Source organism: Cornus florida, unplaced genomic scaffold (assembly GCF_030987335.1).
Source record: "Cornus florida cultivar Cherokee Brave unplaced genomic scaffold, ASM3098733v1 CherokeeBrave_3.0.0_Hap2_Chr07, whole genome shotgun sequence".
Lineage (NCBI taxonomy): Eukaryota > Viridiplantae > Streptophyta > Magnoliopsida > Cornales > Cornaceae > Cornus > Cornus florida.
In genome coordinates, this window is record NW_026775577.1 from 51,795,614 (window position 1) to 51,808,863 (window position 13,250).

Genomic DNA, 13,250 nt, shown 5'->3' on the forward strand with positions numbered 1-13,250 from the left:
AGTTTTGGTGAATCTGAGTTCAAATGGACAACCCAATGTGGTGGGGCTTTTGATTTGAACTTAATTTCCCAATTAGTTGTATTCCTTTGTGTTACTTTTGATGTGTACGAACATTCCAATCATTCATTTGTTTGACACGCAATTTAAAGTAAAAATAGTCATTCTATTGGAATGAAAATTCATTTTTGGGAATGAAAATCCATTCCACAACTAAACGACCATTCTATTCCCAAAATAATTTTTTTTTTAAAAAATAGACTTCCCGAAAAATCCTAATGTTCAAAGTCCAAAAACCACAATTATCTTCCACCAAAACCACCTTCGCTTTTCACCACCATCATCGCCGCCGCCGCCACCTTCCACCACCATCGATTTTCACCATCGCCCCACCACTTTCCACCACCTCCACCGTCACCGCCTTTCACCGCCACTACCACCACTATTTGTTGTAACCACCACCATCGCTTTTCACTACCGCTACCGCCCCCACCTCTACCGCCCCCACCTCCATTGCCATTGCCTTTCACCACCGCCGCCATAGCCTTTCACCACTGCCACCGCCACCGCTACCACCCTACACCACCACCACCATTTTCCACCACCACCTTTAACCACCGTCACCGTCTTCCACCACCACTATCGTAACCACTTTCCACCATCATCATTGCCACCTCCACTGCCTTCCACCACCATCACTGCCACCTCCACTGCCTTCCACCACCACCGTAGTCACACCGTTATCTCCTTCCACCACAACCACCACACCGCCTTCTACCACCACCGCTGCTGCCACTTTCCACCATTGCCACCACCGTCGCCATCCAACACCACCGCCACTACCACCATTTATTTTTTAAAAATTATTAGAGAATCTCATTTTGTTAATTTAATTTATTGTTATCAAGAGAGATATTTTGGAGAATTCAATTAGAAATTTATTCCATTCTAAATTTTAAATTGGTCAAACAAAACACTAAAATGGTTATTATCATTCTATTCCTACACATTTCATATTTACAATCAAACAATGGCCCTTGCATTCCATTCCCACTTCCATTCCATTCCATTCATGCATACCAAACGCAGCATAATATATTTTCAGACTAATTCCTCTTCCTCTTTGTTTTTTCTAGCGAAAAATGTGCTTCATTGTCATCTTCTGTATTTCTGAAACATCGTGCATATGTATGTTTCTATATATGTGTGTGTGTGTGTGTGTATAGGGACTTGAAACTTTGTTTTAAAAAGATACAATTTAATCCATTTCATGATGTGTATGTGTATGTATTTTTCTTAAAAGGCAGTCTATATGTATTTTTCTACGTATTTATAGTTTTCTATTCTATATTTATAAGTGTGGAGAATTTAAACTTTATTTTAAAAATATACAATGTGTTTCTTTTAGTTAAAACAAAAGCGCAAAGAACCTATGGTTGCCAAACGAGCCTATAACTTAATCAAAAATGTCCCAATCAAGAAAATATACAAAAATGAGGCATAAAAGTCAAAGCATTATGCCCCGCGGACCTTCAATTCATCTGAATTTATTTTTAATCCTGACGCAGAACCAATTTGTAAATCCGATAAAAGACGTACCATAAAACTTTGTCAATAATTATAAATCCTATTTTTAGCACTTACCACTAAACAAAAGTATAGAAACTCTCCACGCAATTTTAAAATTCAAAAACCATATCAAATATGAGGTTTTTACGGTTGAGGAACAAAATCATCATGTCTGACCAAATAACACAAACCAACCAACTCGAAGAAAAAACCAAAGTAGACTCACTCTTAATCCAAGATACCCTTAAATGATTTTACAATTACCAGTACTTTCCCATATATGGCCTCTTTTAATTCAAATTCCGTTTTAGCATTTCAAAAACATTTTATATCACTATTGGAAGCAAATTTTGATTTAATTTTTGCTCTTAAAAGAAAAGAAAAAATTCTGACTAAACATTTCTACATGAACCCTATCAAATAACCCAAAAAATTCTCAAATTATGCTTTACACCCATAAGTACATATAAAATACAGTAGCAAAAGAAACAAACAATCAAAGAGAGAAAACACTTTCAAGGAATTAATTTGTTAAATCAAAACAAAAGTCGAAAACGAGATTAAGACCATCAAATATCTAAGTTGAAGTGTTAATCAACTCTCTTAGTATTTTTCAAACTTGCTCATCGCACAAAGTTGTAACGGTCTTGAAGATTGAAAACTACAGTGATATCGTGTTGGCAAACAAAAATAGTCAATCGGACCTCAATCAGATTCTTCTATAAATGTTTCTTCACGTTATATATATATATATATACTTTTATAAAAGTGTAAGGCCTTTTTTTATTATGGACTAAAGCATGTTAGGTAAAATTGGGCTTTGCTCTCAACAATTCTAAACAAAGTCCCAAATTTCAGAAGCAAATTTATCTATCTATATTTATATGTGTAGAGACTTGAAACTTTATTTTAAAAATGTACAATTTAATTCATTTCGTGATATGTATGTGTATGTGTATGTATTTGTCATAAAGATAGTCTATATGTATCTTTCTCTATATATATGTAGCTTTTTATTATGTATTTATATGTGTAAAGAGTTGAAACTTTATTGTACAAAGGTACAATTGAATCCATGTGTTTCTTTTAGTCAAAGCAAAAGCACAAAGCAAATAAGGTTGCCAAACGTGCCCATAACGTAATCGATAATGTCCCAATCAAGAAAATATACAAAAATGAGGTATAAAAATCAAAGCATTATGCCCCCGCAGACCTTCAATTCATCTGAATTCATTTTTAATCATGACACAGAACCAATTTGTAAATTCGATAAAGGACATAACATCAGTCTTTGTCAATAATTACAAATCCTATTTTTAGCACTTACCACTAAACACAGTATAGAAACTTTCAACTCAATTTTCAAATTCGAGAACCATGTCAAAGAAGATCCTTTTACGGTTAAGGAACAAAATCATCATGTATGACCATAGAATAAAAACCAAAATAGACTACCTCTTCATCCAAAATACCCTTAAATAATTTATACAATTACCATTACTTTCTCATATGTGGCCTCTTTAATTCAGGTTGCGTCTTAGCATTTCAAAAACATTTATCTCATTATTGGAAGCAAATTTTGATTTAATTTTTACTCTTACAAGGTAAGAAAGAATTCCGACCAAAAACATTTCTACCTAAACCCACATCAAATAACCCAAAAAATTCCCAAATTATGATTTACACCCATAAGTACATATATAATACAATAGCAATAGAACAATTAAAGAGATAAAACATTTTCATGGAATTAATTTGTGAAATCAAAATGAAAGCCGAAAATGATATTGAGACCATCAAATATCTAAATTGAAGTGTCAATCAAATCTCTTAGTCTTCTCTGAACTTGTTTGTCGCACAAAGTTGTAAAGGTCTTGAAAATTGAAAACTATAATGATATCGTGTTGGTGAATAGAAATAGTCAGTCGGATCTCGATCAGATTCTTCTAGAAATCTTTCTTCATCTATATATATATATATATATATATATATATATATATAATTATAAGGCCTTTTTTCTATTGTGGGCTGAAGCATGTTAGGTAAAATTGAGCTTTGCTTTCAAAAATTTCAAAAAAAAGCCTCAAATTTTAGAAGCAAATTTATCTACCATATTTATATTTGTAGAAACTTGAAACTTTGTTTTAAAAAGGTACAATTTAATCCATTACATGATATGTATATGTATGTGTATGTATTTTTCTTAAAGGTAGTCTATATGTATTTTTTTTATATACATATGGCTTTTTATTTTGTATTTATATGTGTAGAGAGTTTGTATGTGTATTTGTATTTATATGTGTAACGAGTTTGAACTTTGTTTTAAAAATGTATGATTGAATTCATGCATTTCTTTTGGTTAAACCAAAAGTACAAAGCAAATATGGTTGCCAAATGGATCGGATCAATAACTTAACTGAAAATGTCCCAATCAACAAAATATACAAAAATGACGTATAAAAATCAAAGCATTATATTCCCGCAAACCTTCAATTAATCTAAATTCATTTAACACATGCCCAATTTGTTTTTCCGATAGAAGACATAACATCAATCTTTGTTAATAATTATAAATCCTATTTTTAACGCTTGCCACTAAACACAAGTATAGAAATTTCCAACTCAATTTTTAAATTTGAGAACCATATTAAAGATGAGCCTTTTAGAGTTGAGGAACAAAATCATCATGAACCAAACAACTCGAAGAAAAAAACCAAAATAGACTCCTTTTTTATCCAAGGTACCCTGAAAATCATTTCTACAATTACCATTACATTCCCATATGTGGCCTCTTTAATTCAGGTCGTGTCTTATCATTTCAAAAACATTTATCTCATTGTTGGAAACAAATTTTGGTTTAATTTTTGCTCTTAAAAGGCAAGAAAGAATTTCGACCAAACATTTATACTTGAACCCACATCAAATACCTAAAAAAAATTTAAATTATGTTTTACACCCTCAAGTACATATATAATACAATAGTAAGAGAAATAAATAATCAAGGAGATAAAACACTTTCAATGAATTAATTTGTGAAAGAAAAAACAAAAGCTGAAAAGGAGATTAAGACCATCAAATTCCTAAATTGAAGTGTCAATCAACTTTCTTAGTCTTCTCTGAACTTACTTGTCAGATAGAGTTGTTGTAATACCCCGTAATTTTAAAGAGTGTATTTAAATTAATTTTGTGTTAGGTTAATTCTTTAATGTGTAGATTTATTCACCTTGTAATTATATATGTTAGATTAGTTAATTAATTTTATTTATTTGTGCATGTAATATTGATTTTATGTTCTATATAGTATAATGATTAGTTTTGAAATTTTTATTGGTTATGTTTTAGATTAATTATTATTATTTAATTAAAGTATTTAATTTGTATTGAATAATAATAATAATATAATAATAATATTTATAATAATAATAATTATAATAGTTTATTAATAATAATAATAATAATAATAATATTTATTATAAATAATAATAATATTAAATCAATGTAATGATGAAGAAATTAAATCTTAGGATAAGATTTCATTCCCATAGTTGAACCTTAGGACATCTTGCTTGACTTGGCTTGCTTGCCTTAAAGCCATATGGTTGGGAATGTGGTTAATTAAATGCAAAAATAGATATTTGTAATATTTATATTATATAAATTGTATATAAATTAGCTAGCCTACCTTAAAAGGAAGGAAAGGGAGTTAGAATCAAATTATAACTTTTAGTGAGCCATTGTAAAAGTGTGGAAAGGAAGAGAGAGAAAGAAAGGAGCTTGGACCGGTGTAGGAAAAATTTACCCGACTACGGGCAACCGGCGGATTTATTTTAAATCCAAAAAGGTAAGTTATTATCTACTTTTCTCCTTTGAGTCCATAAATTATTCATTACATTTATTCGGCTATTTTTTTTAGGTTAGAAACCATGCTAGGACAATGAGAAATTAATTATTTAATTTATTAAAATAATGTGATATTAATTATTTAAGGGTTAAATAATTTATTATTGGCCTAGGTAATTAATTGAAACTTAGGAAATTGTTATTTAAGGCTTTAGAAATTTTTCTAGAATTTTTGGGCAATTTTCGGAATTTTTCTGTATTTTCCGGCGACCCTCCGGCGAGTTTTCCGGTCGCCGGCAATGGGGGAGATGACCGGAGTGATCCAGTATGATGCGGCGCACCATAGGAGGGTGTGCGCGGGCATCCTAGGCCTTAGATGAAGCTGATTGATCCGGTGCATCGCGGTCCATGTTACCGCGGTACACCCGGATCATTGACCCTTGGATTAGGTGAGATGAGATGAAGTGATCCTGTGTAGCGCACCCACAGCAAGCCAATACAGCCAACCAACCAGGAGGTCCCACGTCTGCAAGAGACTTAAACACGCGCGTGGGAGCGTGTGTACGTGCGTAGCTGATGCCAGACGCGCGTGGAGGCGCGTGAGAGAGTGGGGAAGGTTGGGCTGCGCGTGGGGAAGCTTAGTGCGGCGCGTGGGGGCGCGTGAAGGGCCCTTTCAGCTGCTGAAAATTACCAGAATACCCCTAGGGCCTGTTTTGTAAATTCCAGAACCTTAAACTTGGATTTTTAGGTACTGTGTTGGTATTTACGGGTTTAACGGGCCACGAAATTATTATTTTACTACCCGTTACTTATTCTTATGGCCGATTAATATTTCTAAACCTTAAATGGCACGTTTACTGTACGGATATGAAGGTGATTCATTTATCAACATTATTATAGATGCTGTTATTGTTTTATTAAATGGTATTCAGTAGTACTGTTAATAATGTCACGGTTATCGTCATATAAATTAGCCATTAGATATTATGGGATATTTATACTGTTAATCACATATCAACCATGAGTATTATGCTGTGTGCATTTCAGAGAATAAATGGACTGTTTAAATTATGTCGCATTTATATTACATGGATGTGTTGCCATATAGAACCATGTGAGCTGGCTAATAAGTTTAGACTCATTTATACCTTATGCATTCGTTGCTATAGACAGATGTGTGGCTGTCGGGGTATGTGGTTTAATATTATTGGCATGTGTTGCCTAATTGACATGCTCAGTATGTTTAGTAATATTATTGGCATGTGTTGCCTAATTTATATGCTCAGTATATTCATCAGTACTTTGAGAGGTGTTATTACTGTGTAGTTCGTTATAGTCGGTGTTGTCAGTACCGTGTACCATGTATAATAGCTGATTTCTCGGGTAGGGAAAGGCGACACTTAACCACCTAGTGTGAGTCTAAGTGATCACCATCTATTCTGGTTGAGGTCATGTTATACATTGGATAGTTCCCTTAGGATGTATACAGATATAGTACTCATCCGATTCATAATGATTAATTTATTTGATTCTCTGATTTGGGTCATAGTAGAGAGGACTTGCTCGTGGGGTTGACCCACCATTGTTGTTATTTCAGGATACGGTCAGTACCCGTTCCAAGGTTGAGGTTAGCAGTGAGGGACCACCATCCGAACTCATCTACTTTTACGATCCAATTCAGGGTAGAAGTTTTATGTATTACTTCAGTTTCAGTTTTTATTTACTTTTGACGTTGAACTCTCAGGGTTATATTTAGGGATCCTTGACATAGGATTTCCAAGTTGTAATGGAGTACTGTATTAAATAAAGGATGTATGGATGTTGTATTATTTAGTGTTCCTTTCTTGTCTAAATTCTTTTATTATCATCATTTCGTATTCCATGCTTGTATATTGCCAATTGTTTTTGATATCCCTCGTTTTTCGTTTATAAGCCTGATCAACTTATGCGTGGGAAAATGTTGGGGGTGTCACAGTTATAACGGTCTTGAAGATTGAAAACTACAGTGAGATCGTGTTGGTGAATAGAAATAGTCAGGACCTTGACCAGATTCTTCTATAATTCTTTCTTCGTCTCTTTTATATATATATAAAAGTGTAAGGCATAGTTCTAAATTAAAAACATTTGTCAGAAGCTTCTTGTTGCTTTTGGTACTGTAACGCTAATATATATGGTATATTTTTGTGTTTTATCATCTTCCTTTACCAAATCTGGAAACCCTAGTTATGAAAGAACAGGTTTCTTTTGTAAGATATATATTTTGTAATTGGCTAATTTCGTTGTCAAAACAAGTTCGATCGAGTTATAATTTTTCGGTTCAAAATTTTGAAGATTGAAGATCGGATGCGGATTTGAAGAAGTTCAAGTGTTCATGTTATACTACACTCCGAGATGGTGAGAACAATACTCTAAGAAGTTTTGAGAGGTAGTGAGAACATTTAGGAAGGGTTTTGAAAGGTTTTAAATAAGATTTTACATTCTGTCCATCTTAAATTGGTTCAAGATTTATTGAACAGGTTTAACTTCAGCAGAGTGGGGAATTTTTCAAGACTGGCCATCTTGAACCGGTTCAAGGGGGCTGAATCGGTTCAAGAATCAATGAGAGGAATTTCAAAAATCCTCTGGTCATCTTAAATCGGTTCAGCCCATCTGAACCGGTTCAAGGTCTCCTGGCAGCACTTGGATTTTAGTTTCCTTTTTGTTGTTTGTTCCTTTTTTATCCCAACTTCTTTCCAAGTCCTATGCATGAAATTTTTCATATTTTCTGAGGGATTAGGACTTTTTAAACTCTATATAAATCTTGTTAGTCTTCTAGATTTATTTACAGCTTTAGGAAAAATCAATTCTATATTTTGAGAAAGCCTTTCAGAGAGATAAAATTAAGAAAATCAAATCTGATTATTCTGAATTTATTTATGAGAGCATACACATATATTCATGAGTGATTTAGTGGTGCTGTTCTCTATATCATCGGAATTGGAGTTATATTGAAGATTCAGAGATTCCGAATGAAGAGCAGGATTTAATTCTTCTACATCGAGTTCAGATCTTGAAGAACAGAAGTAAAAGCGATCACACTTTGAAAGGGTTAGAGCATTCGAGGAGTGTTGTCTAATCTATCTGCTACTCTTCTACAAATATCAAGCATAATTAAGCTTGAGGTCAAGTTGCTGTTGGATGGGGAGTCGCAAAGTCAGAGGATTGTTAACAATTGGTGTTTAGTAGAATGATAGGGTGTGAGTTAGAGTCAAAGTTCGGTGTACTTTGTTTCAAACACAGTGGATCTGTTTACTTTGGACTGAATAGTCCACGAGATTTTTCCCATGCAAACAGTTGACGTATTTTATCAACTGGGGTTTCCTCGCTAAAAATCCTGGTACAATCTCTCTAAACTTTTACTTGCTTTACTTTACATTATTTTATATTTGTGATTGTGGATGTTTAAATTAATCATAAATTAAGCAAGTGTCACACCTAATAATCAGATCTAGGTCATAAAAGGAGTTAATCATAATTAACCGTTTCCGCACCCGCGTAACTCTATTTTCACAATTTGGTATCAGAGCGGGATACTCGATATACAGAGTAGATCATATTTGTTGATTTAATGTTGATTTTTGCATCATGTTTGAAAATTCATGTGTTGATATGTTGCCTTTAACTCCTGTTTTTGATTCTGTCACAAGCATGCAAATTGAGTGGTCCAAGTTTAAAAAGGATTTTGAAAATTTGTTAAAGAAATTAGATTTTACGAAACTTGATAGAGATATTTATAAGTTAGAAGTTTTTGTCTCTAATAATAATTTGAAGAAATTGGCCATAAGAATTTGAATCTTTTTCCTAAAATTGATTTTCTGGAAAAGGAGCTTAAGAAGGTAAATTTGTTTAATAAATCACTTGAATTTAAAATTGATAATTTGAGTAATGAATTTGTTAAATCAAAATAGTCTTTTCAGAAAGTTGATATTGACACTTGCAAAATTGATAAGTTGAAAGGAGTAGTTAAGAATAACAGTCATAACAAAGAATTGGCTTCAACTTCAAATGATTTGTATTTTCAAAAATCGAAAGATGTGTTTTGTGAAAGTTGAACTAGGAAAGAAATTGAAAAATCTAGAGAGTTCAAATTTGAGGAAGAAGAGGATTAGGACTATTGAGCCTTGTGGCACTTTGCCTCGAACGATAAGGAAATCATTGCATAATGAATCTAAAATTGTTTGGGTAAAGAAAAAGAATTTTAAATGCTTGCCATGCACATAGCACTTAGGGCACTTGGTCCATATGGTTGGTACTTTGATATTGGTTGTTCTAGGCATATGATGTAATACTTCTAGTTTTCAAAAGGATAAAAATTGGAGCCCTAGTTTTCAAAAGGATAAAAATTGGAATTTAAAATTTATTTTTGTGTGAAATTTTAATTTAATTTTGTGGCTAGGTGCTTATGTGTCAAATTGGTTATGTGTTTGATTTTATTTTAATTAATTATTTGTTTTATTTTGTTGATTTAAATAGATTATTTCTTTACTTGTATTTTTAATTGATTTAATTGATAAATTGTTATTTAATTGGCTTGTATGTTTAAATGGTTTAATTTAGTAATTATTAATTTTGATATAAATAAGTTAAATGAGTTTTTGGTTATTACGTTAGTTAACTAGGGTCTCTAGGAAGTCAGTTTGTTTAACCGACATGGATAAATCTTGGTTGCTTTATGGGCCAACTTGGGGTAACACTAGGGCTCTGTCTCTATTATTACAAGGATTAGGATTTTAGAATTTAAGTCTATAAATACAACCATTATGTTGTAGTCTAGGGTTTACGCTCATAACTTATAGCATAAAAACAGGTTGATAATTTTGTAAAAACAGAGGGTAGAAGGAACAGAACACTGTATGGGTGGCAAAGAGAAGAATAGAGGGGACCAAGGTGGGATTTTGGTGGATTATTCTAGAGCACTAGAAGGCTTTACAGTGGTTCGTGTTGTCGGAACAGTGGATACAACACCGAGGTTTCATAATTGAAATTACAGGCAAGTTCTTTCCTTTTTCTCTCCCGTTGCCTGTGTTCTGTGCATCCTTAGACTGTCTTTAGGGTTTTAATGGATTACTAACTAAAGTTTACATGCTTGTTATATGCCAATTCAGATATCTATATGCATGGAATTGTTCTGTTATAGTTCTAGTATTTCTGTGCTTTAGTCTGCGTTAAAAGCATGGTTAATCGGTTAAGGTTTTAAAACACTATAATTGAATTGAACTATTATGTACAAGGCATTGGGATGTTATAGGATGTTTCTAAGACTCTTAAGATCAGATTTAAGAAGTAACAGAGGGGTAGAAAAGGGTCGAAGATGGAGCAGATTGTCGGAAATGAAGAAGGAACAAAGCCGAGGCTCTCAAAGGGGAGAGAGCCGGCTCTCCCATGGAGAGAGCCAGCTCTAGGCAAGGAGAGCAGGCTCCCCCTTGTGGGAGAGCTGGCTCTAGGAAGATTGAACCTTCTCCACTTATTTTGGAGAAGGCTCTGTGATCCTATTTGTTTACAGAAGCAGTTTTGTGCATTGTTTGGTTCGAATGTGGTTTTTTCTGCACTGTTTGGTCTACTGTGATGGTTTTAAACACTAAACCATGGAATATTAAAGCCCTAGGATGTATAAACTTATTTGCAAGTCGCGTTGTCTAGAAATTAAAAAGAGTTGGAACAAGGATTCCAAACATTATATCATACTATATTAGAGCCACTTTTAATAAATTAGTGTCTTAGTACTCATGGATTTAATCATAGGAAGTTTCACAGCAGTGTAGGCTGTTAACGGATAAAAGGGGTTTAATTGCCTAATTTAATTTTAGCAATTTAACGGATTATATATATATTCATAAATCTTATTTTGGTTGCATGCTAGAGTCATTTATATATCATGTTTGATCTATGCATACTTTGGATGTTATTTGTTGAAAATATTAATTCTGTACTGCAATGCACGGACTTAAGCTTGGAGTTTTAATTGTTGTAATATTAAGCATTACACTGCAATTATTTGGATTAATGGATTTAAATTGCGGAACTAGTACTTGGATTCTGTCAATCTAATTGGATGTCGGACTGGAATTAATTGAAGAATTATATATATCTATATTTTCTGTCAATTAACTGGATGAATGTTGGATTTTAACTTGATGATTTATTAAACTTCGTCTCGTTAGTACATGGATGGATGCTGGATTGTTAGTTGATGAACTGTTTAAATTCTGTATTATCAACTATATGGATTATGTGGATTTTATTTGATGAACTGCTCAAAACGTTGCATCATTACGGATCATTTGCATAGTATACACCGGTATGGGACGGTGGGATACGGAGGGACGGATTAGATCAAAACGTTAATCCCTACCCATTCATACATACGGAATGGATTAACTAAAACAGTTAAATCCTACATGGTTTTATGTCCTGTCAATTAAAACAGTTGAACGACATACTGGATGGTTGTTTATATTACTGTACTAGGATGAATAGGGAATTAATTAAAACACTTAAACCCTAATTATATGTCGTGTCTGAACGACGAACAGTTGACCATTATAACATTTTATTTGGATGGAACTTATATACATAATGATGTAAGTTAGTCAAAGAAGCTGCACATGCTAAATGACTAATTGGATTTCTTATGGATGGATATGACAGGACTTTATATATATATTTATGGTACCGCGGTCTGAGCTTGAGTCTCATAGTCGACGGTTAGGGAGCGTACATGCAGTAGGATGCGTAGCTAGTTATGCTGATCGAGGTATACCCTGTTAGGCTTAGGTAGTCATGCCCACTAAGGTGCGTTTTGCATGTTGCCTTCTATTCAGGTTGAGACCCTCAGCATAGTCTAGTGAGAGTCCTGTAGTGTGGTTATATGTATATATTGTGATGACCTTGTGGGCGGGTGTGTCATGGGTAGGTGTAAAAGACACTGTCAGGCTACGACACTGGCGAGCTACGAGTGTACAGTCAGACATCGCCTGGGTAGAGGAAATGTGAAGTGCTTATATGTAAGTATGTCATCTCCAATTGGTATGAGGCCTTTTGGGGTAAAGCCGAAGAGCAAAACCATGCGGACTCAGGCCCAAAGCGGACAATATCATACCATGTGGTGGAGTGGGTCATTACAAATGGTATCAGAGCCTGACCCAGCCGGAAGTATGTTGACGGGGATGTCGGGCCTCCAAAGGGGGTGGATTGTGATGAACTTGTGGGCGGGTGTGCCATGGGCGGGTGTAAGAGACACTGTCAGGCTATCACACTGGCGAGCTACGGGTGCACAGTTCCATATCACCTGGGTAAAGGAAAGGTGAAGTGCTTATATGTAAGTGTGTCATCTCCAATTGGTATGAGGCCTTTTGGGGTAAAGCCCAAGAGCAAAACCTTGCAGGCTCAGGCCCAAAGTGGACAATATCATACCATGTGGTGGAGTGAGTCGTTACATATATCTATTTACGGACTATATAGATATAGTTGAGGCATCTAGGATGTATCTGCGTATCGGGTCTCTATTTGGATTGTAGTTAGGATAGAACTTGTTCATGGGCCTGACCCACTATTATTTTTCAGGTAACGGACGGTATCAGGTCTTAGAGCTTGTTCATGCCGAGCAGAGATGACTACTCACTCTACCGACGGCATAGGTGGTTCCTGCATGGTTGATCATTGGATTCCTTTCCGGTGATTCGTTGCTCAGTGTTGGTTTTATTAGGGGACCACCAGATAGATTCCCGAGTTGTACTAGAATTGGAAAAATTGGATGTATCAGATTAATACTTTATTTAAAAATTTTATTCTAAGGTTTTTCGTTT